This window comes from Rousettus aegyptiacus, unplaced genomic scaffold (assembly GCF_014176215.1).
Source record: "Rousettus aegyptiacus isolate mRouAeg1 unplaced genomic scaffold, mRouAeg1.p scaffold_m13_p_4, whole genome shotgun sequence".
NCBI classification, from domain to species: domain Eukaryota; kingdom Metazoa; phylum Chordata; class Mammalia; order Chiroptera; family Pteropodidae; genus Rousettus; species Rousettus aegyptiacus.
The window spans coordinates 68,962,420-68,984,744 of NW_023416307.1; the positions used below are offsets into that span (position 1 = coordinate 68,962,420).

A 22,325-nucleotide genomic window follows, 5' to 3' on the forward strand; every position below is an offset into this window, starting at 1 on the left:
TGTAGTTTTTTTTTTTTTATTTTGACATTTAATTTTTTTTGTTTGGTGATGAAAATGCATCTTAAATTTTATCTTAACTACTTTTAGAATGAAACTTCAAAAAGTAAAAACAAACTGAATTTTCCTTACTACATATAGTTAGGACTATGTAGTCATTTTACTAAATGCAGCTTTCTTATTGTTGGCAGTCTAGAGTCTTCTGCTATCTCATCGTTGGGTCTTCTCAATTAGTCTAGTATCCCTTTTCAAAGAAGCTCTCCAGTGACATTTGTTTTTTACTCATTTTGGCCAGGGTTAGCTTGTGGGCTTGCCAAAACTGTGACTGAGACAAGTGCACAGAGCGGGAAAGAGGCGCAGACAGAAGTGGTAAATAAAATAATGGGTGGGCCATGTGCGGACTAAAATAAGTGTCGTTTTCTGACTTAAAGCCTGCCACCAGATGCAGCTATACAACTAAAGTACATCAACTTGCCACTATATAGCCGGCTACCAGATACAGCTTAATTGCCACTTGCCACTCACTGATAGGGTTTTGATATAAGTATTCAAGCAATTGGTTTCTTATAGTCTCTGTGCAGTCAAACCTCTCTGCTAATGTTAATCTGTGTTTGCAGGTGTTCCCCAGCACAAGCATCACTGCCTCAGTTCCACCTGAGATTATCAGGCCTTAGATTCTCTGGGAGTGCAAACTCTATTGTGAACTGCACATGTGAGGGATCTAGGTTGTGCGCTCCTTATGAGAATCTAATGCCTGATGATCTGAGGTGGAGCTGAGGCAGTGATGTTAGCGCTGGGGAGCAGCTACGAATACAGATGAAGCTTTGCTCTCTCCTCTGCAGTTTACCCCGTTCCTAACAGACCACAGACGATTAGCAGTCCATTACCTACGAATTGGGAACTCTGGCATTAAAATGTTAAAACAATAGAGGACATATTGAAATATTAAAACTTCTATGTAAAAATGTGAATCAGGCAATTGGACCATAAGCTATCAGACATGAAAAGGGCCTCAAGGATTTCTTTTAAAGTCCATCCTCTCTTCTTTCCACAGAATGAAGACACTGAGACCTAGGACAGGAACATCACTTGGCTAAGTTCACAACTGAATTTCTTGAATCTCTGCCTCTTTGAAACTTGACGTATAGCTCTATTTTTTTTTTTTTTTTTTGAGAGACAGAGGCTTAATAGGATTAAAGTTTGCTTCTTTTGGCTAGAATACTTCATCCATGGTGATGTGCACTTGCATTAGAAGGCATGTAAAATCTGGTTATCTCTTTTGCCAGTGACATGTTTCTTGCCTAAAGACATTTCATTGGGAATTCTCTCTAATGTTTTAAATGTTTATTTCTTCCTATAACACATTATTTAATGAAAATAATTTTACTTGTTTTAAAAATAAAAATAATCGTGTTTAAAAACATGAATACAATATTCAATTATGTGTTATTTGCATTATGATATCTTCCCCCCAAAATAACCACTCTAAAACTCTGGCTTATATTTTCCACACTTTTTGATTATGTACATGTATGTGTATATCTGTCATCACATAATATGTATATGATTTTTTATCATTCTTATTGTATTTAATGATGCATAGTAAAAATTTGTCCAAGTTTATCTAATACACGGCAATTGCTGCTTCTCCAAAAAAGAAGCAATGGCTAATTTCATAGGAGAGAAAATACAATATACTGTTTTAAATTTCTTTAATTAGATAAACTGAGCATTTTAATAAACTTATTGACCATTTGTATATCTTCCATAATTTACCTGCTTATATTCTCTGATCATTTTTCTATACTGTTATCCAAATTTTTATTATTGTTTTATGAAATCTTTTTCAAAAATAGTTCTCTCTTTACTTATATTTTTATTTTTTATAATGTTCTCTGCCATTGTGGTGGATTAAATATGGCTGCCAAAAAAAAAAAAAAAAGCCATCATAAGAGGGAAGTTCATATCATTACACTCATATCTCGAAAACAAGGGTGAGCCCAAATAAACAACCTAACACTTCATCTTAGAAAACTAGAAAATGAAGAACAAATGAAGCCTAAAGTCAGCAGAAAGAAAAAAAATAATCAAAATTAGAGCAGAAAGAAATAAAATTGAAAACAAAAAAAAAATAGAAAAAGTAAATGCAACAAAGAGCTGGTTCTTCGAAAAGGTTAATAAAATTGACAAACCCCTGGCTAGACTCACTAGAGAAAAAAGGGAAAGGACACAAACAAAATCAGGGATGAAAGAGGGGAAATTATGACTGACACCGCAGAAATACAAAAGATCATGCAAGAATACTATGAAAAAGTACATAATAACAAATTTAATAACCTAGAAGAAATGGACCAGTACTTAGAAAAACACAATCTTCCTAGACCGAATCAAGAAGATCTGGAAAGTTTAAATAGACTGGTCAGTATTATGGAAATTGAAACAATCATCAAAAACTTACCAAAAAGTAAAAGTCCAGACCAGATGGCTTCATCACTGAATTCTACCAAACATTCAAAGAAGATTTAATACCTATTCTCTCTAAACCCTTCCAAAAAATTGAAGAGGAGGCAATACTTCCCAACACATTTTTTGAGGCCAATATTACTCTGATACCAAAACCTGGTAAAAATAACACACAAAAAAGAAAACTATACACCAATGTCTCTCACGAACACAGATGCAAAAATCCTCAGTAAGATACTAGTGAACCAAATACAACAACATATTAAAAAGATTATACATCACCATCAAGTGGGCTTCATCCCAGGGGCTCAAGGATGGTTCAACATATGCAAATCGATTAATGTGATACATCACGTAAACAAATTAAAAAATAAGAATCATATGATCATATCAATAGATGCTGAAAAAGGTTTCAACAAGATACGGCATCCATTTATGATCAAAACACTTCACAAAACTGGTATAGAAGGAAAGTATCTATGACAAACCCTCAGCAACATTATACTTAATGGTGAAAAATTAAAAACCTTCCCTCTAAAATCAGGAACAAAGCAAGGCTGTCTACTATCCCCACTCTTATTCAATAAAACATTGGAGGTCCTAGTGAGTGCAATCAGACAAGAGAAAGATATAAAAGGCATCCAAATAGGAAACAAAGAAGTCAAACTGTAACCATTTGCAGATGACATGGTTCTCTATACAGAAAACCTAAAGACTACACAAGAAGACTACTAGAAACAATAAGCAAATACAGTAAAGTCTCTGGATATGAAGTCAACGTTCAAAAATCTATAGTGTTCCTATACTCTAATAATGAAGTGTCAGGAAAAGAAGTGGAAAAAATAATTTATTTTGCAATTGTAACAAAAAGAATACAATACCTAGGAATAAATTTAACCAAACATGGAAAGACCTATATAATGAAAACTACAAGACCCTATTAAAAGAAATCAAAGAAGATACAAAGAAGTGGAAATATATTCTGTGTTCTTGGATTGGAAGAATCAACAGTTAAAATGACCATATTACCTAAAGCATTACACAGATTTAATGCAATCCCCATCAAAATCCTATTGGCAGGGAGAATACAAAAAGAGCATAAAGCATCTTGTGGTGCTAGAAAATAAGGAAGTATCAAAAGTAAAGGATGCAAACATGTGAAAAGGGTAACGAAGTCTGAAAGAGCACCCTTTGGCCAAAGATGGAGAAACTTTATCAAGAAATTAAATAATAGTAATATAGAATTATAACCCTAATAATGAAATTAGTAATCATGGATCCACCCTAATGTAAACAAATGATTGAATAAATAAATAAATGGGAGGAAAGAGACAACTTTTCCTTAAAAACATTTCATTTACACCTGTAAAAATGGCTATTATCAAAACAACAAAAGACAATAAGTGTTGGTGAAGATGTGGAAAAAAGAGGTTCTTTGTACACTGATGGTAGGAATGTACATTGGTAAAGTCATTATAGAATGCAGTGTTAAGTTTCCTCCAAAAATTAAAAATAAAACAACCATATGATCCAGTAATTCCACTCCTAGGTATATATCCAAAGGAAATGATAAAAAAATTTGGAAGTGATATCTGCACCCCCATGATCATTGCAGCATTATACACATCAGCCAAGACATAGAAACAACTTAAGTGTCCATTGATGGATGAATAAAGAAAATAAGATACACACAAGTGCACATACATGCACACAGGAACATTACTTAGCCATAAATAAAGAAGAAAATCCTACCTTTTGTGACATGGGTGGAACTTATTTAACTATGTTAAGTTAAATAAGTCAGACATAGAAAGACAAATACTGCATGTTCTCAATTATATGTTGAATCTAAAAAAGCCAAACTCAAAAAAATAGAGAGTATAAGATGAAGAAATTCTAGAGATCTAAAGTACAGCATAGTGAGTGTAGTTAGCAATAATGTATTATATACTTAAAAGTTAAAAGAGTAAATCTTAAATGTTATCACATAAAAATGGTAATTATGTGATAAGATACAGGTGTTTAACCTTATTGTGGTGATCATCTTCAATATATATAGATATCGCATTATCACATTGCACAGCTTAAACTTACATATAACATTTGTCAATAATATCTCAATAAAGCTGGAAAATTTTGGCGCACCTTTATCTCCTTAAGTTTGGTTCAAATCAATCTATTTATTTTAAAAAGAAGCATTTCAATTAATAAATAGAAAATAACCATTATAACACTGCAGTAATAATTGCTGCAGGTGAGGACCACTGGAGGATACTAAAATCTGTGGATAAAAGTTTAAGAAAAAAACAAGATAGTCACATATTCTCAAAGTATCCCCTGAAATATTGAAAAAAATTATAACTGTAGTGGAGATGCTGGAAGTCATTATCTAAGCTAAGTAATCAAAGTTAACATCACCGTTAATATTTATGTACATCATATACCTCCAGCTATGAAGCATTGAGAGGGGCACATGCTCGGGTATCCTTTGCAGTCAAGCATAACCTCAATCTAATCATGAGAAAACATCAGACAAGTTGAGGAGTGTTCTACAAAAATAACGGATCAGTACTTTTCAAAAGTGTTAAGGTCATAAAAGATAAGAAAAGACTTAGGAATTGTCACAAATTGGAAGATACTAAGAAAACATGGCAACTAAAAGCAATGTGTGATCCTTGATTGGATCCTGGAATAGGAAAAAAAAAAAAAAAACACTAGTGGAAAACTGATGAAATACAAATAAATTCTATAATTCAGTTAATAGTAATTTAGTTCTCAGATAAATTTCCTAGTTTTGATAAGATATTAATGAAGGAAACTGGGTGAAGGATATCTGGAAACTTACTGGCCTATTTTTGCAACTCTTGTGTAAGTCTAAAATGATCTAAAAATAAAGAAGTTTTTTAAATGTGATGAGTACATCCTGGAATTCCTAGGACAGGAGGAATGGAACACTGAATAAAATCAGCGTACACTCACTTGACACTGGGAAAAGTTTCTAAAAGTTCAGAGAAAAGGCAGACATGATCTCACATCCAGAGATCCTGAAGGGAAAGTGATTCAAGAGAAAAGTGGACTTTAATACAAACAACAAAACCATATGAGAAACTTCTGAATCATCTTCCTGCCTCCTTTTCACCCAATCAGCCACCTAATCCCATCAATTCTGCCTTTTAAAATGGCTCAGTTAGAACTCCTCCTCCCTATTACTGTTCACTGCATTCATTGGTACTTTTCTCTTCCTCTTGACTAATAATTTCCTCTCCAAAAGTTTTCCAAAGTCTACATATCCAGAACTTTTTTCTAAAAGAGGAATCTATTTCTCTCCTTCCAAGAATGCTCAAACTTATTTCATTTGGAATAAATTCAGTCTTCAGCATAATATACAAGGTCCCTCACCATTTAGCCACTATTTAATTTCGCCTCATCTCTGTTCCCTCTTACTAGAAGTACTCTACACTCCAGCTTCAGAACTAGTTATGGAGCCCAGACTATATCATCTACTCTGGCCTCTGTTCATGCTATTCATTCATGAATAAGATATCATGTTACTTAACTTCTCTGTCCTACAAACACTTGTTCATTTTCACTAAAACATTTTTTCTGGGTCACACAGAGATCTACAGTTCTTCACAGAAGAACAGAAGACTGGGCTAAAAATAAATTTGACAAAGTAAACACAAAATTTGTAATGAATTTAGTAGCACTATTTCCAAAATAATGACTACGAACTTAATTTACATTAACAGGATATCTTGCCGAAACAGGAGTGACAGTCCCTCTGTACTCTAGAGCTGATGTAGCCATATCTACTGAACAATTTCTTTGTTTCACATAGTGAAGCTTACCCACAGGTGGGTAACAAGAAAGTTGAAGGAACCAAAAATCCTATAGCATGAAAAGAATTTGGCGGAATTGGTTTCCTTTAACCCAAAATAGAAAAGCCACAGGAATTCCTAGATAGCTGTCTTCACATACAGAAGAGAGACTAGATGGCCTATCAGGTCACCATTGCAGAGAAATCATAAGAGTTCAGAATCCCACTTAGTGTAAAGGGAAAAACTAAAAATTATATTGGAGTCTCAAAAACCTATATACAAATATTTATAGCAATTATATTCATCATTGTCAGAGCTTGGATCCAACCAAGATATACTTTGGTAGGTGAAAAGATAAACTATAGAACATCTAGAATATTATTCAGCACTAAAAAGAACTGAGCTATCAAGCCATAAAAATGCAGAAAGGAACCTGAGATGCATATAAATAAGTAAAATAAAATAATCTAAAAATGTTACATACTGTGTGATTCCAACTATATGACATTCTGAAAAAGATAAAAAATGAAGATAGTAAAAATATCAGGAATTATTGGGGGAGGAACAGGTTAAGCACAGAGGATTTTTAGAGTAAATTATCATGTATGATACTGTAATGGTAGATAGACGCCATTATACATCTTTCCAAACTGATAAAACATACAAAATCCAACAGTGAACCCTAATGTAAACATGAACATTGGTTGATTATGGTGTGTCAGCGTTGATTCATCGATTACAACAAGTGTAACACTTTGGTAGGGGATGTTGATAGTGGGAGAGGCTGTGTGTGCGTGTGTTTGGGGATGTGATATGTGGGAACTCTCTGTAGTCTCTGCTTAATTTTGCTATAAATCTAAAACTGCTCTTCAAAAAATTCAATTAAAAATAATTAAAATACATTGAATTTATTTGAGAAGTAGCGACCTACCTGTCACTGTAGGTAGATTTGAACTGCAAAGAAGATTGTATTCCTAACCTCTACATGTTTTCCCAGCTCTGAAGTCTCTATCATTTGTTCATTCATCAAGTATTTCTTGAATACTGCTATGGACTGAATATTTGTATCACCCCAAAATTCATATATAGTAGCCTAAATACTCAATTTGATGGTATTTGGAGGAAGGACCTTTGGGAGATCATTAGTTCATGATGATGAAACCCTCTTAAATTGGATTAGTGCCTTTTATAAAGAGAGGAAGAGACCAGAGCTACCTTTCTTCACCATGTGAGGAAACCAAGAAGAGGGTCCTTACCAGAGCTCAACTATGCTGGCACCCTGATCTCAAACTTCTCAGCCTCCAGAAATATGAGAAGTAAATGTTCATTGTTTAAGCCATGCAACCAATCTATGGTATTCCTGTTGTAGCAGCCCAAATTGCTTAAAACATATACTTTCTACAGTTATTTTTAAACTCAAAAAGCTTTGTACTTCTGGGAATATCTGTGATGGTGGGCCAGAAGATGCCCAAAGCTGCAATGTAAATACAGTGCATCTTTCAAGGGCATTGAATTTATTTGAATACATTATTAATACAAATGAATACATTATTATTTAGAATACAAAATACAAGTTAATTTTATGTGTGCCATGAGGTACTTCTAAATGTGCCCCCAGAATGTGCCAATGCCCAAGGAATACAAATTCACAGTAGTCTTAGAATACTTTAGAGGAAAAGTTAGATAAATACTGGTCCACTGCGTGCCAAGAACTAGATGTTCTGCAGAAAGAATACATGGATGGGAAATGCCAAGCCATATTTTCAAGTGCTGGCAGTTTAGCGGGATGCCAGGCCTGGCTCCCTAAAAGCAGAAAAATACTAATCTTTCCTGGAGGGTGAATATAATTAACTTCCTATAACAAGACAAGCATGGGTATTATTCCCAGTTGTGGAAATACCTACCATCTAACAATACTATGTCGAGCCTAAAAATAAAATATCATAAATGTCCTAAATAGATAGTAGTACCCTGCTTTCTAGTGAAGAATTCCATAGTTGACTTTAACTGTTATCTCTCAAGGGAAGAAGATTTAAGCTAAAGTTTATTCTATCCAAGAAAGTCATTCTTTATAGGTGCCATGGAAACAAATAGATACTCTGATTAATTTCCCTTTTATGTTTCCTTTTTTGAAGTATATCTATAGTCACACAGTGTGTATAGAGGGAAAGAGAAAAACTTATTTTCATTGTTGAAGAACTTGATACATTTTGTGTATCAATATGAACAGCAAAACCAAAGAAAGAAAGAGAGAGAAAGGCAGAATGTAGTGGGCTTATGAGTAAGAGAAATATTAAATATGTAAAATTAGTTACATATATCTTGAAAATCATAAAATGTCATAAAAACTAAAGCATTTCTCTTGCTTTATTCACATTATCAATAAGCTAAAACTAGTTATATAGCTATATACTCTGCATATCAGCCCACTTTATTCTAGAGTGAAGACAAACTCACCAGCTAGAAAAGTCGTCATCCCTAGATGTCATTACACTGCCTATCATAAGTACACATTGCCTCGAAATTCTTCATTTAATCAGCAAAGTAATCATCCTCCCCTCTGTGCCCCCACCCAGTAAGTAACTAGTAGAAATGCTTTCCAAATGATAGCAAAATTGAAAGCAAGAAATCAGCATCTATACAGAGCCTTGGGTAGCCAATGGCTCAAACAGTCTCAGTTCCCAACTCCTTTATTCATTATTTTGTTTGTTTATTCAACAAGTCTATACCATGCTTTTCCTATGCGTCAAGTCCTATGCTATGTGAGTTCCTGAAAATTGCTCTTCATGTTGCTCTTCATACAGCCCTTCCACACCCCATCATATGGTGAGAAACCAAGGAAACTTACTCTTTGACTTACAAAGAAAACGGTGCCAGTGCTGGCACCTGGTCTACAATACCAAGGCTGGGAGGCTGGCTTGGTGGGGGAGGGTATCCCAGCCCAAGGCTCAGGGACTAACTCTTTAGGAACCCTCCTTCCTGAAGGCTCTGTTCGTTCATGCCAACAGTTGTAAGTATATCTGTTGCTTACGTCCATTTACAAAATTCTCCAAAAGGCTAATTGGATAGTGAAAGAGAACCTGGCACATCAAAAACCTAGTCATCATATTTACCAGGTTCTATAGAAAGGTAAATACACAAAATCTAGAGAACACACTTGGCACTCCTTTCTGTGACTATTTGAAGTTTATATTTTTATTGTACTTAAGTTATGGGGAAGATGCATCTGTTTTCTCTCAATTCCATAGAAGCAATCCATCTACAGGAAATCTGTGGAAGTTTGGAACCCTGCCTTATGAATAGAGCCAGATGATTTTTAAAAATCTACCACAGAACTTTCACTTCCAATAATAGTACAGGAATATGACTGCATCTATATTTTACTGTTGATGGCTTTGATTTTGTTTCTATTTTGGAGGGTGGAGGTGTTATTTTTGTTACTTAGAAAAAGTAAAAATAGAAGTAAGGTTTGTCTTACAGAATGAAGAAACTGAGAATCAGAATCCCCAGCAAATTTGAGATTAACTGTAAGGACACAGCACTTCTCATAGAGAATGGCCTCTTGGGCAAGATGTGATCAATACTCCCTCATTCACAAAGGAATCAGAGTTCCAGTCATGGAGATGCAGACAGCCACAAGAAGTCAAGCCCTAAAAGTGCCTTTTTCTGGGGGTCTCAACAACTTTCTAGTAGAAGGCAGGGTTTAACTATTACACAGCAATGGTTAAGATCAGGCCAACAAACAAACGGTAGATACACAATAGATTACCTGGGTCTCTAGGAAACTAGCAAACACAGTATAAGGAGTAGCAGTTTCTTAGAGGGCTGGCAAAGATTTTTTTCACCTAATTTTTCTTTCATTCAAAAAATATTTATTTAGCATCTTCTATGTGCCTAGCATTGTCCTTTTTAGCTATACAACAGTGAAGAAAGTTCTTTTCCTTCATAAAGGGAAAGTCAGGAAAAGGGAGAAAATAAAATACCAATAGCTGCTGACAAGAGGTCCCGAGGAACCCTTTCGCAAAGCACTCTCTAGTCCAGAGAATGTACCATCCTCTAGTTTCCAGTTTCAGAAAGCCTATTTAATTAGTGGAAGGTTCAAACTGGGGTTTTGAGACAAATGGCTCTTTCCCAAAAGCATCTCAAAATTTAGGTTATCACTTGGGACTGCTCCAATGGAACACCATTATTAATTCTGGGTTTGCAGGGTGATTCGTCTGCATATCTCCAGTATCCAATTTCCTAGGAGTAGAGGTGAACGTAGCAGAAACTATATGAACTTTAGAGACACACTTGCTGAGACATTGAGAAACATTTGAATAGGTTTCTTAATCTGAGCTTAGTCATATGTAAAATGTGGAAAATACCTACCTCATTATATGATTTAAATATAAAATGAGATAATATATAGAAAGTCTCTGGTAGAGTGTCTGAAACATGGCGGGAGCTTTTGAAATATAGCCATTATTAGTTGTTGTTATTATTATTATTAGGGCTTGTCAGTTCCTCCTCGATAATCTTCCAAATTACTTGCCAAGCAATGCCAGGACAGGCATGTGGGGCTATGCTATTCCCAAGGAAGTGGGATGGAGTTACGGAAACCACCCTGCTAGGGTCACTGGAATCCACAGGGATGGGTGTATCCAGATATACCCAAAGGAAGATCTGTATAGTAGTTAATGACCCACCCAAGATTACAAAATAGTGTAAGTTCCTTCCCAACTGGCTGAGAAGTAGGCCCTGGACATTAAATTGTAAGCCCTCCTCTATGGGCATTGAATTTGTAAAAACATTTTATGCTTCCTCAAAGTGGTAAATGATTATTTCCAGGCATGGCTGGATTAATCTAAACATTACCAAAACTTTTGGCCAATAAGCAGGGGAATGCCATAGACAGACAGAAGCCCACATTTGGTGTAGAGTGAAGTGGGGTAGGGTGTAAATGAAAGTGAGCAAAAAGACAAAGTTTCAGTAATGTTTAGCTAACTAAAATGATATATTTTGTAAGCATCAAGGACACAAGATGCCTCTGTCACTACCCTCTAACACCAAAGGACACTTATATGATTGTTGGGCAACATACAGGAGTATAATTTATCTTTCTAAATACATATCAAAATTCATTGAGTAAATTCTTGTGGTTCTGTTAAGAATAAAATAGTCAAAGAAAGGAGAAGGAGGCAGCAAAAAGGTAAGCAGATAAGATCCATTTAGATCAAAAGGTTTAAGGGTGCTCACAGTGAAATAATTGCAAGAAAGCCCAGGCTTCCAGGAAGACAGGAAAAATCACCAGAGTCTCACCCCTGGTAAGGCTACTCAGTGACATGGAAGTGAGGAAAGAGATACCATTCTGGATTTTATAAGAAAACATGTAAGTTGCCTAAATCCCTGCAAAACTATCGCTCATGTCTTTGTAGAATGTACAGATGAATATGTGGTCAAAAAATTTCAAACCCTATCCACAGAAGTGAAAAATCTAAGAACAAAGAAAGCTCTGCTTACCCCAAGACAAAGCCTCAAGGTTCAGTGAGCCATGTGTACTTAAGTATTTGCTACCACATTAGGGCAGAAGGGCAAAACAGATTGATCATTACAACCTGTCAGAGAAAACCCAGAAAAAAAAAATCATGCCTAGAGTGTCAGCCCCTAGTCCCTGTCTTGAGTAGGTACAAATCAAAAAGCAGCCTGAGTTTCCCCTGCCCCTCTGAGCTAGATGGAGCCAATGGCAACTGTGGGTCTAAGATAGAAGGAAGGTTGTTATTTGTGGGAACTAGTGGTGGCTCATGGGATGCTACCAAGGGTTCTGAGAGGGAATTTGGGATGGAAGAGATTCCGTCACAATTAAAAACTGAAAGATCAGTTAATTCTCTGGCTTGAGATGGGTTTACTGTGGGATTCAGACATACCTGATTATGCTGGGAAACAAGAGTGATGGGCTGGTAGAAACCCATTTCTCAGTGTGCCTGAGAAGCCTCTAAGGAGAAGGCTCATGTCGAAGAAGGGGCCACACTTAATGAGCTTGGCTAATCATAAAGGGTTGTAGGAAGGGGCAAGGAGCTAACACGGATGAGTAATGGTGTAGTGATTCAGACAAGAATGCTATGTCTCTGAATGAAATAAAACGGTGTGCAGCAAACCCTGGAAATTGGAAGTTGGAATCATCTTGAGAGCCAAAAGAAAGACTTGAAGCAGCGCACCTGCCAGATACCAAAAAATTTCCTCTGGTTGCAGTTGAATTAAACTAGTGGCTGTCTTCTCAGTAAAAACTCCAGTGTCTAAATTATGCTGTCTTCTTTCATTCCTTAAATAAGATTTCCTTTTGAGAAATACTGCTTAAATATTCCTTTGGGGTAGAAATTTCCTAACCTTCTGTTGTGCTGTGTGAGAAGATTATCAATCCATTGAGGGAGGATCTATCAAGTTACAATTTTTTTTCAGCTCTTGGGATATAGTTGTGGCACAGACTTCTAGCTTCCAAACCAATATCCATTTTTCTCTTCTTACTTATTAACAGAAACCACACATTAGAAGGAATACTAATGTTCATAGATAAAACATGCTTCTGAGCCATCCATACAGATAACAGTAGCTACATGACATAGTTCTGGTCAATAAAATATAAGCAAAGGCAATGGATAGGTCTTCTACAAATATCCTTAAAAGATTCAGTGGCATACATTCTTTGCTCTTTTCCATTTTTCCTTTCTCCTGCTTGGAATGTGGGTTCAAGGTCTGGAAAAGCAGCTACAGCCATCATCTTACAACCGTGAAATAAAGGTAAGAGAATTATAAAGACTTCAGCCCCAATAGCAAGAAGCTATTGAAACAACACCAGCAACCATCTGTCTCTGGGTTTCTTGTTACATGAGAAAATCACCATTTAGTTACTAAAATTCATGTTTACTATTAAATGTAACTGATCGAAAAAACTAATATAGTAACTTAAATGAGAAATAATAAGAGTAATTAATATGCTGCCCATGATCTATGTATCTTTCCTTTCACGTACAAAATGTGTGTGTGTTCTGCATACACATCCACAGTATGCTATGTTAACTCTGATGATGTTATAGACTGAATGTTTATGTCCCCTGAAAATTCATGTGTTGAAGCCCATCTCCCAATATGATGTTATCTTGAGACTGAGCCTTCTAGAGGTAATTAGGATTAGATGAAGTCATGTGGGTGGAGGCCTCATGATGATATTAGTGTCCTAATAAGTGACACCAGAGAGCTTGCTCTCTCTTCATGCGCACAAAGAGAGGCCATGAGAGTACACAAGTGACCTACAAGTCAAGAGAAGAAATCTCAGAATAAAACCTACATTGCTGGCACCCTGTTTTTAGGACTGTGAGAAATAAATTGCTTTTTAAACCACCCAGACTATGGTATTTTATTTGGCAGCCTGAGCTAAGACAGATAATTTCTGCATCCTAAAAAGGATCAGTTACTATTTCTGTGGCCTCATCTCTACATAGCAACAATATAAGCCTTGGCATAATTAATTTATCTTTCTGAGTCTCTGTGATGCTAATAACTGCATATCAATATGATCGACAATGTGACAAAACACATTACACTTCACAATGTTTGCATTAATTATATTGAACACTTCTAGTATATCCCATCCCTTCAATGGATACAGGCTGCAGGGGAATGTGGTTACTATGTTCTCTGACAAATTTTCTTAAGAAAGACCACACACCATTTTTGTCTTTTTTATCCTCAAAAATTGGGGTAGGGTTAAATAGCTAAACTAGCATTTAGCTAACTAAATGCTAATTAGTTAGCTAATTACTTAGACATTGCGTCTCATGGGTGAAAAGGAGGGAAATATCCTATAAAGCCCCCACACCTTAACTTTTGTCTTATCACACAAACTATTTTATATATTTTTTAGTTATATTTTTATGCGAACTACCAATATTCAACCCACTAGATACAGTAAATAATGTCACCTGTTTAATAACTTCTTAAGGGAGCCATATTCTTCCCAAAATCAAAATGCTTAGCATGATAACAAGCCCTATCAATTGGAACCCTCCTACTTCAAAATTATTGTCAACAGTTAGAAAATGCTTTAAGATGTTTATGAAGTTCTTTCATACATGACATTTAACTCTTGCTATATCTCTATAAAGTAGAAATTATTATTCTGATTACACACATGAATAAAATGAAGTTCTAGTCAAAAAATAAATGGGTAAATTGCTTACCTTACTGATCATAGAATTAATACAAATTAAAATACAGTAAAAAAGAATATTTTACCAAAAACTTAGCCAATAAGGTAAATAATAATAATCAATGTTGTGAGGGACAAGTGAAAGACCCATTTTCACACAGTGTTAATGGAAGTATAAACTGGTACAACTCCTTGGTGAAACTATATGCACCAAAACTTTACTGTATTTATACCTTTATCCTGTAATCTCACTTCTAAGATGCTTCCCTAAGAAACAAAAACAATTTTAAAAAGAACAGCCTAAATGCCCAACTATAAAGGTGTAGTTTAGTAAACCATTTATAGTGCAAGTTGATAAAATGATGTTCATATGAAGTATATAACATGTAAAATACATAATGATAATGTTGATAGATGTGAGAGAGAGAGAGAGAGAGAGAGAGAGAGAGATTAGAAAGAGATAGAGATATCTACTCCCTATGTATGCATTGTGCATAGTAACTGCCTTCCAAAGAATACAGTATAGAAAGAAGGGAAATGATTAACTTTAAAATGGAGAAAACTGACAAACACTACCTCAGCCAGGCAATCAGGGTCAACTTCATGTTGATAGTATGAACCCTTGATATGATGAGATGAAAAGAGCACTTTACTGTCTGGTCTTCCTCCCATGAATGCATAACCCCAGTCTAATCACGAGAAAAACAACAGGCAATTCTAATAGAAAGACATCCTTCAAAATACCTAACCAGTACTCCTCAAAACTGTCAAGGTCATTAAAAACAAGTTAAGTCTAATAAACTTATAACCAAGAGGAAACTGAGGAGACCTAACAACTAATGTAATGTGGTGTCCTTGACAGGATCTTGGACTGGGAAAAGATGTTAGAAAAAATTAAGAAAATCTGGATAAACTAGGAACACTATGATGACATAATATATAATACTGTAATATAATAACACCATATTAATATCAGTTCATTAATTATAAGTATATCATACTAATGTAAAATGATAATAAGAGGAGAAATTGACCCAAATGGTCCATGATAAAAAGTTATTATTTATTTACCAAAGAGTTTGAAAGAATTAATTATATCCTGATAGAATGCAATGATAAAATTATTTGGTTTTCATATCAGAAAATTTAAGTAAGAGACAACATTTAAAACCTGGATTTTTAGAATCAGACCTATAGTCAGCAGAGCTTCAACACTGTTATATTCTGTGAACTCAAGCAAGTTCTTACCTCTCTTATAATACTAATACTCAAGATTATTGGGAGGATTAGATGAACACATGCACATAAAGGGGTTAATGTGCATGAAAAATCCAATAAATGATACTAATACTATGCATTAGATTTTGAATAACTTGTTAAATTCATAACACATTAAAGAGCTTCCCACTACCCCATTTTCCTTTACCTGCTATTTCAATTTTGGCTGAGATTGGTGAAAACCAGTGATCCTTTGGTCAAGTTCCCCAAAAGTAGCTTCACTGAAATGACCTACAAATGTAATCTCATTCAAGGATAAATTCTCAATAACAGAAAGACTCAGAATACCTGAAATTAAATTAACTGCTCCCATTGGACTGATCAAGCTCTAAAGACCAAAGCAATAAATTCTTAATTATTATCAAAACAGAGCCTGGTAGAATCAGTCAGTTAAGAGTCAAGAAATTCACTCTACTGCTAGTTCAGATGTTTAAAAATCACAGGAAATCTAAAAGAAATACCTCTTGTTGAGATAAAAAACAATCAAAAAACTACCAATAGGAGTCTATTAAAATTTAAGAAGATGAATTATCCAAATTGAAAAATAAATTAAATTCAAAATAATTTGGATGGGTAAAAAGGATCAGCTTCTAAAAACAATACTTCAATCCCATTTTCCATATCACTTTTGTCAATGAAGACATGTGACCTATGTCTTTGTTGGCATAGTTTATTGGCATAAAAGGAGCTCTTCTGGGATCTCTAGCAATATTTAAGGAGTCTTTGAAAGTAATGTTACCTCTGAGCTAGAAACACTAATTAGAAAACTGCATTATGGCCTTGTGTTTAAGGTATTATGATTTTTAATCTCGTAGAGCACAAAAGCTTACAGAATAAAGTGATGTGTTATAAATCACTGCCTTCCTACCATATGCAGAAGCACAATGATTGTCACCATACCACAGAGATCTTGGAAAGTAAGAATAAAACTGATTTTGCATGTACTCCCTTTCTTAGGGCTCCAAGAGAGTTAAGGATTCTCTTTATTAAACAGGTTCTCGCACTTCCAATTATGACACAGTGAATTGATTGTGTAATAGCATCCCTAACATTAAAATCAGACAAACTTTGTTTTTGCTTCTAAAGGATGTGTTTATCCCAAACCAATACAACACTTGCTTGCCTTGAGTTTTACCCTCCGAATGCAGATTACTTACTTTCTTCTTTAAAACTGTAGATTCAGTTAAAGGAAATGAACTTATCATTTAGAATACCTTCAGGTTAAACTATTGAGTATATCAATTTGGAAGGCTGTTTTAGTATTGGATTTTTTGGTAATGTTTATCAAATAATGGTTAAAATTCTAGGCTCAAAGGGCAAATATAAACCTTCAAGCCTCTTTGGATGTCTTCTTTGCAAGTAACTTGAATTAACATTTTCAACTTAAACTTAAATGTGAGGATGAGATCTAACATGTCTATGTTAGAAAGAAATGGCTATGCTTGGTATGATTTTGAAATAGATCTTTAAAGTGTTTTTTGTATTGATTCACAGGAGCACAAGGAAAATAGTTCACTCATCTGGTCCATATCTGGTCTGCTTTTTAAAGTAAGAAATGAAAGATTAAAATAAATATACATTCTTTTCTGATGAAACCAATAATAGAGTTGTCACTTTCAATCAAAATTTACAAATAAAAGTGTCAATTTCCTAAATAGGATATTCACAGATGCATCATAAATAACACTAATCCATTGGACTCCACTCTACAAACTGACCCGATTCACCAGGCGATCTAAATTCAACTCACATGAGGACCAGTTATATGACTTGTGGGGTTCAGTCAGAATGAAAATGAGGGATAAGCCCCTTTGTTCAAAAATTATTAAGAATTTCACAATGGTGACAGTAAATCATTAAAACAAGCATGAGGCCCTACAAAGCAAAGGGCCCTATGTGTCTGCACAGTTCATATGCCCATGACACCAGTCCTGGGTCACATTTATCCTATCAAAATTATCTGTATTATGCTGCTAACTACATAGATGATGTGATTGTGTGCTTACCATAAAGAAAAGCTAAGGTACTGTGCTTTGTCTTTGAAAGAGATTAGAGAGTATATGAATATTATGTCATGTCTAATACCAAATAACCTAGACACTGTAAAGCCAACAAAGTTGACAGAGGGATTGACATCAGAATCTACATTGTATGCCACCACACCCCACAGTCTCTTTCTGCACGCACTTATATTTGTCAAGAACTCTTACACATAAATCTTCTTTGTCAAGTCCTTATATAGTCCCACTGTGAATTTGCATCCAAGTGAAAATACACCTTTACACAGTATTGATGTAAAAATAATTTTATCAGGCCAAAAGCCACAGGAAATTTCATACACGGATGATCCCTATCACTCTCTCTTGGGTGAAAGAATATCCAGTTTTCTTGGATTTAAACACAAAGAAGAAAAGGTCTTAGTTTTTTGTTTGTTGTTGCTTATTTTTTTGTTGTTGTTGTTTTGGTTTTTTGTTTTTTATGGTTAATAAGACTGTAAGGAATTGTTTAACAAGAGGTAATCCTAGTGAATGTATTAGCGAGTGCTTTGGCTAGGAGAGTAAATACTGGAAAGCAATTCCTTAGAAAAACCAAAGAAACACATAGTGTTGAATTAAAAAGAGATAAATAGGGGAAGATGATGGGTAAGCTAAGAGTGCTTCCAAGTGTAAAGTCAATGATAAGGAAGGAGAGAACTCTGTGTGCATCCATAATTTGGGGATGTGGCTTGATGAAGCTGTTGTTAAACAAAAAAAAAGTGTGATTTTTGCCAGAAGTCTTTGAGAAATCTCAGGATAAAGGACAGAATCTTAAAATATAAAGGTTCTTGAACATTTAAAAGATGATTAATATGAATCAGAGAAATGCAAATCAAAATTGCATTGAGATACCATATCTAACCTACTAGATTGGCATAAATCCAAAAGCTTGACAAGGCATTCTGATGGTGAGGCTCTGGGGAAACAGGAATTTCCTCACATTTCTAGTGGAAGGATCAAATATTATTACAACTATGGAGGGCCATTTGAAAATAGTTATTAAATTTACAAATTTACAAAGGGTATTCATCCAGTGACCTAGCAATCTCACTTTTAGAAATTTATTCTCAGATATATTTGCATAAATTAGAAATGATGTATGCACAAGGTTTTTTATTACAACAGTTAAATAGAAAAAAATAAGAAGTAACCCATAGAGCTATCATTAGGAGACTAAATAAATTAAACTGTATCAATAAAATGGAATGCTAACCAGCTATACAAAAGAATGAAAGCATGTTCTATCTACAGAAAGTTTTTTTTAAGGTACAGAGAGTATATACAATGTGCTCCTATTGTATTAATAAAAAGCAGGAGATGAGATATTTATATTTGAATGTGTTTTCAGAAAGGATTTCTGGAATACAACTCAAAAAAACTAATAAAAGTTTTCCCCTATGTGGAAGGGTGAGGGTGGCAACTGGGCAAATGAGAGACATGAGTGGGAGAGAGAATATTTACTGTATATATGTTTGTAGCATTTGGATTTTAAGGCATGAGAATATATTACCTATTTTAAAAATTAGAAATTTAAATAAAGAAATGCATGACCCAAAAGCAGAGGAAAATTGAAATGAAATAAGATAATAAGATATAATCTCTGTGCACAGAAGAAACTGAGGCCAAGAGAAATGACATAACAATCCAAAATACAAAGACAGTTTAGTGACAAAGCCTACACTAGATCCATAGAGAACTGAAGAACTCCTTCGAAATGAGACAGTAACAGTTTTGTATCCAAGTCATCAAAGGTAGCCAGGTAGCCAGGGACACTGGAGCCTATAAATTTGATATTCCTTAGCTGTCGATATTTCTCATCTCTGAAACTCTTGACATTGGAGTAAATTTTATGTCTTTATAAAAAGTCTTTGACTTCTAATTGAAATTACCAAGATATGTGTCACCAGTATTTCTAATAAAAAATAAAATAGCTAAGGACATGGAATGTATCAGACAAGAAGTCTGCTGGATAAATAAGAGAACAAAGCAAGAAGCTGAGTACTGGGGTGACAGAATCAATTTAGAAGCAATAAGGGCCCTGCATCAAGACCCGAAGAATGTCCTGCATTATTAACCATGCTGCTGGGATGCAGTAGGAAAGGGTCCACAACAGCAGGGTATGCACTTGGTGGTGACTTTCATAGACAGTCTAAACATGGTAATCTCCTCTCCTCCTTCCTTTCCCCACCTTATATTATGCATTAAAGAGCCTCTTTAATCTGCCAAACTAACAAGTCAGAGATGATGTCTTCTTCATTTTCATGTGCCCCACTGTGCCTGTGCCCAGCACAGTACCCTGGACATTCTAGGCTCCTAGATCCCAAGAACATTAGCTAGGAGAAGGTGCTTTAGAAAATATCTAGTCTAATTTTTAAAACTTGCTTAAAAGCAAAAAATTTCTTTTCAAATGGAAAATTGTATATAAATAAAACAGAAATTTAAAAAGAGATGCTTTGATTGAAGAGGGAGGGGAGAGCACACCAAGGTCAACTCACAATCATCCCTTTCCCTTTCTTTTTGTGGTGCCTCTGGGATCACAGTTTGGAAACTATTGATGCAGCACAACCTTTTAATTTTCTGAATGAAGATCTTCCTTAAATAATTTTTACACTGAATTAACATTGGATATGGTGACTCTGTCTATTATAGGCAGTCACCATATTCCCCTGGCGTATGGGGATATCAATTCTATCTCGCTGAATAGGGTGAGGTGTGGGGAGAACAGAACTGTGTAGACTCTGCAAACATGCACCCTCATCTTTCCTAGTGTACATGCTTGGAGGAGACCCTTGTTAGGAAACAAAACAATATCCATTTTTTCTGGTTCTGTTCAGTTTATAACCTTTCTGGAATAAGTTAGACAGCTGGGGTTGGGACAGCATGAAGGTAGTGGGAACCTAGCTTAGTTCAACAAGAGCAATTCATGGAATCTCCTTATTTGACAGATTGATGATGCTAAAGCAGTTACCAGAGAGCCTAAGGGCTGTTCTAAAAGCCTTGTTTAAGATTGCTTGAGACAGATGAGAATCCATAGGCAACATAGAATATTAATCCTTTAGTGGATTATGTACTACTAATGTACCTGGTAATGTCTGGAAGTGTGGGATGGATTAATAATGAATAAATGAGATCATTTTTAAAGAAGACAAGCGCTCTGAAGAAAACAAAACAGAAGGATGATATTTTAGACCTGATGGGAGTGGTTGTGTTGCAATAACAAACAACCCCAACAATCTCAGTATCCTAAGACAAAGTTGAAGGTTTTTTTCTTACACATGCCCCTATATACCATATATCAGCAGGGTTCTTCTCCATGTTGTTCTCACACCTGGATAACACCAAGGCTAATGAGACTATACTATCACACCACTTTCATCTAAGTCCTATTGGCTAAAACTGACCAACTGCAAGGGTGTCAGGAAAATACTCTCTTCCCATGTGTCCCAAAGGAGAGGAAAATAATGAATTGTAAACAAGAGGAGGGCAAGGTGAGGACAAGGGCAGTTTAGGGTGGTCTAGCAAAGGAGATAATATCTGAGCTGGGACTTGAATGATGAGAGTGAATCCACCAAGTGAAAAGTCATTTCAGGTGGAGGGAATGACAAATGTGAAAAGACCCTTAGGTTAAAGCAAGTCTACAAGTGAATGGGGATCAGTGCGACAAGAGGAATATGGGTGAGGGGAAGAATGATCAGTGACGTGGCCATTGGAGCCAAATGATGAAAGCCTTGAGGATCACGATAAATTATTTAAATTTCATCTAAACTGTGCTCCAAATTTAAGTCAACAATTGTTTCCTATTTTTAACGAAAGCAAAAGCCATCCTTATATTACACAGGAAATGAGAATTCACATTTTGCTTTACAGAGTTTTCTGTTTCTCAGAGTAAATTGAGCCTTTACCTTATTTATATTCACCTCAGGTTCACCTTTGTCTAAGCACTCAAAATACCACAGAACATCGTGACAAGCTTTACAGTGTTTCCTGGAACTTCTTACCTCAGTTCTGTATTTTCCCAGGCCTCACTTCAGAGTCTTGATCAGCATCCAGATCTGTGCTCTTAGCTGCTGACAGAATGCACGTTCTCTGAAAAGGCAAGAAACAAGGAAGTTACCATTCTGAGAAAAAAAAAACTTTTTTGTATCACAGAAACATCTCTTCTCTATTAGAGCCTAGCATTTTTAGAACCGAACCAAATAGAGAAAGCTTTTCACTCCCTAAATAAATTAGATTGATTGATGTTCTGGTTTGAGTTTATTGAGTTTCCAGGGTAGCTTTCTGAAGGATGAGGTCTTGAGATCTTTATCTTCCACACTATTATGTTTAAGGAAAACCTCTTCAAGTCCAAAACATTATTTCCTGCTCTCCAACGGGATAAACAAAATAAAACCAGGCAAATTTCTCTGACCCTCAAGTTTCTTATCTATCAAATAGTCTTGATCATACTAGAACAAAAACATACATTGAGATGACAGAGCTGCTGCTGAGTGGGCTCACTCTCCTTCCCACTTCTGGCCATGTTGGTTGCCTCATGAGGACACAAGGCAT

General features: G+C 35.3%; 1 protein-coding gene across 1 annotated transcript in view; it reads right to left on the reverse strand.

Moving 5' to 3' along the window:
* ZPLD1 (zona pellucida like domain containing 1) overlaps positions 1–21,867 on the reverse strand; it is a 294,999-nt gene extending 273,132 nt beyond the window's left edge. The window contains exon 1 of the mRNA XM_036219546.1: positions 21,776–21,867. The gene's annotated coding sequence lies outside the window, so the exon portion shown is untranslated. The remainder of the gene's footprint in view (positions 1–21,775) is intronic.
* Between the last annotated feature and the right edge of the window lie 458 nt (positions 21,868–22,325).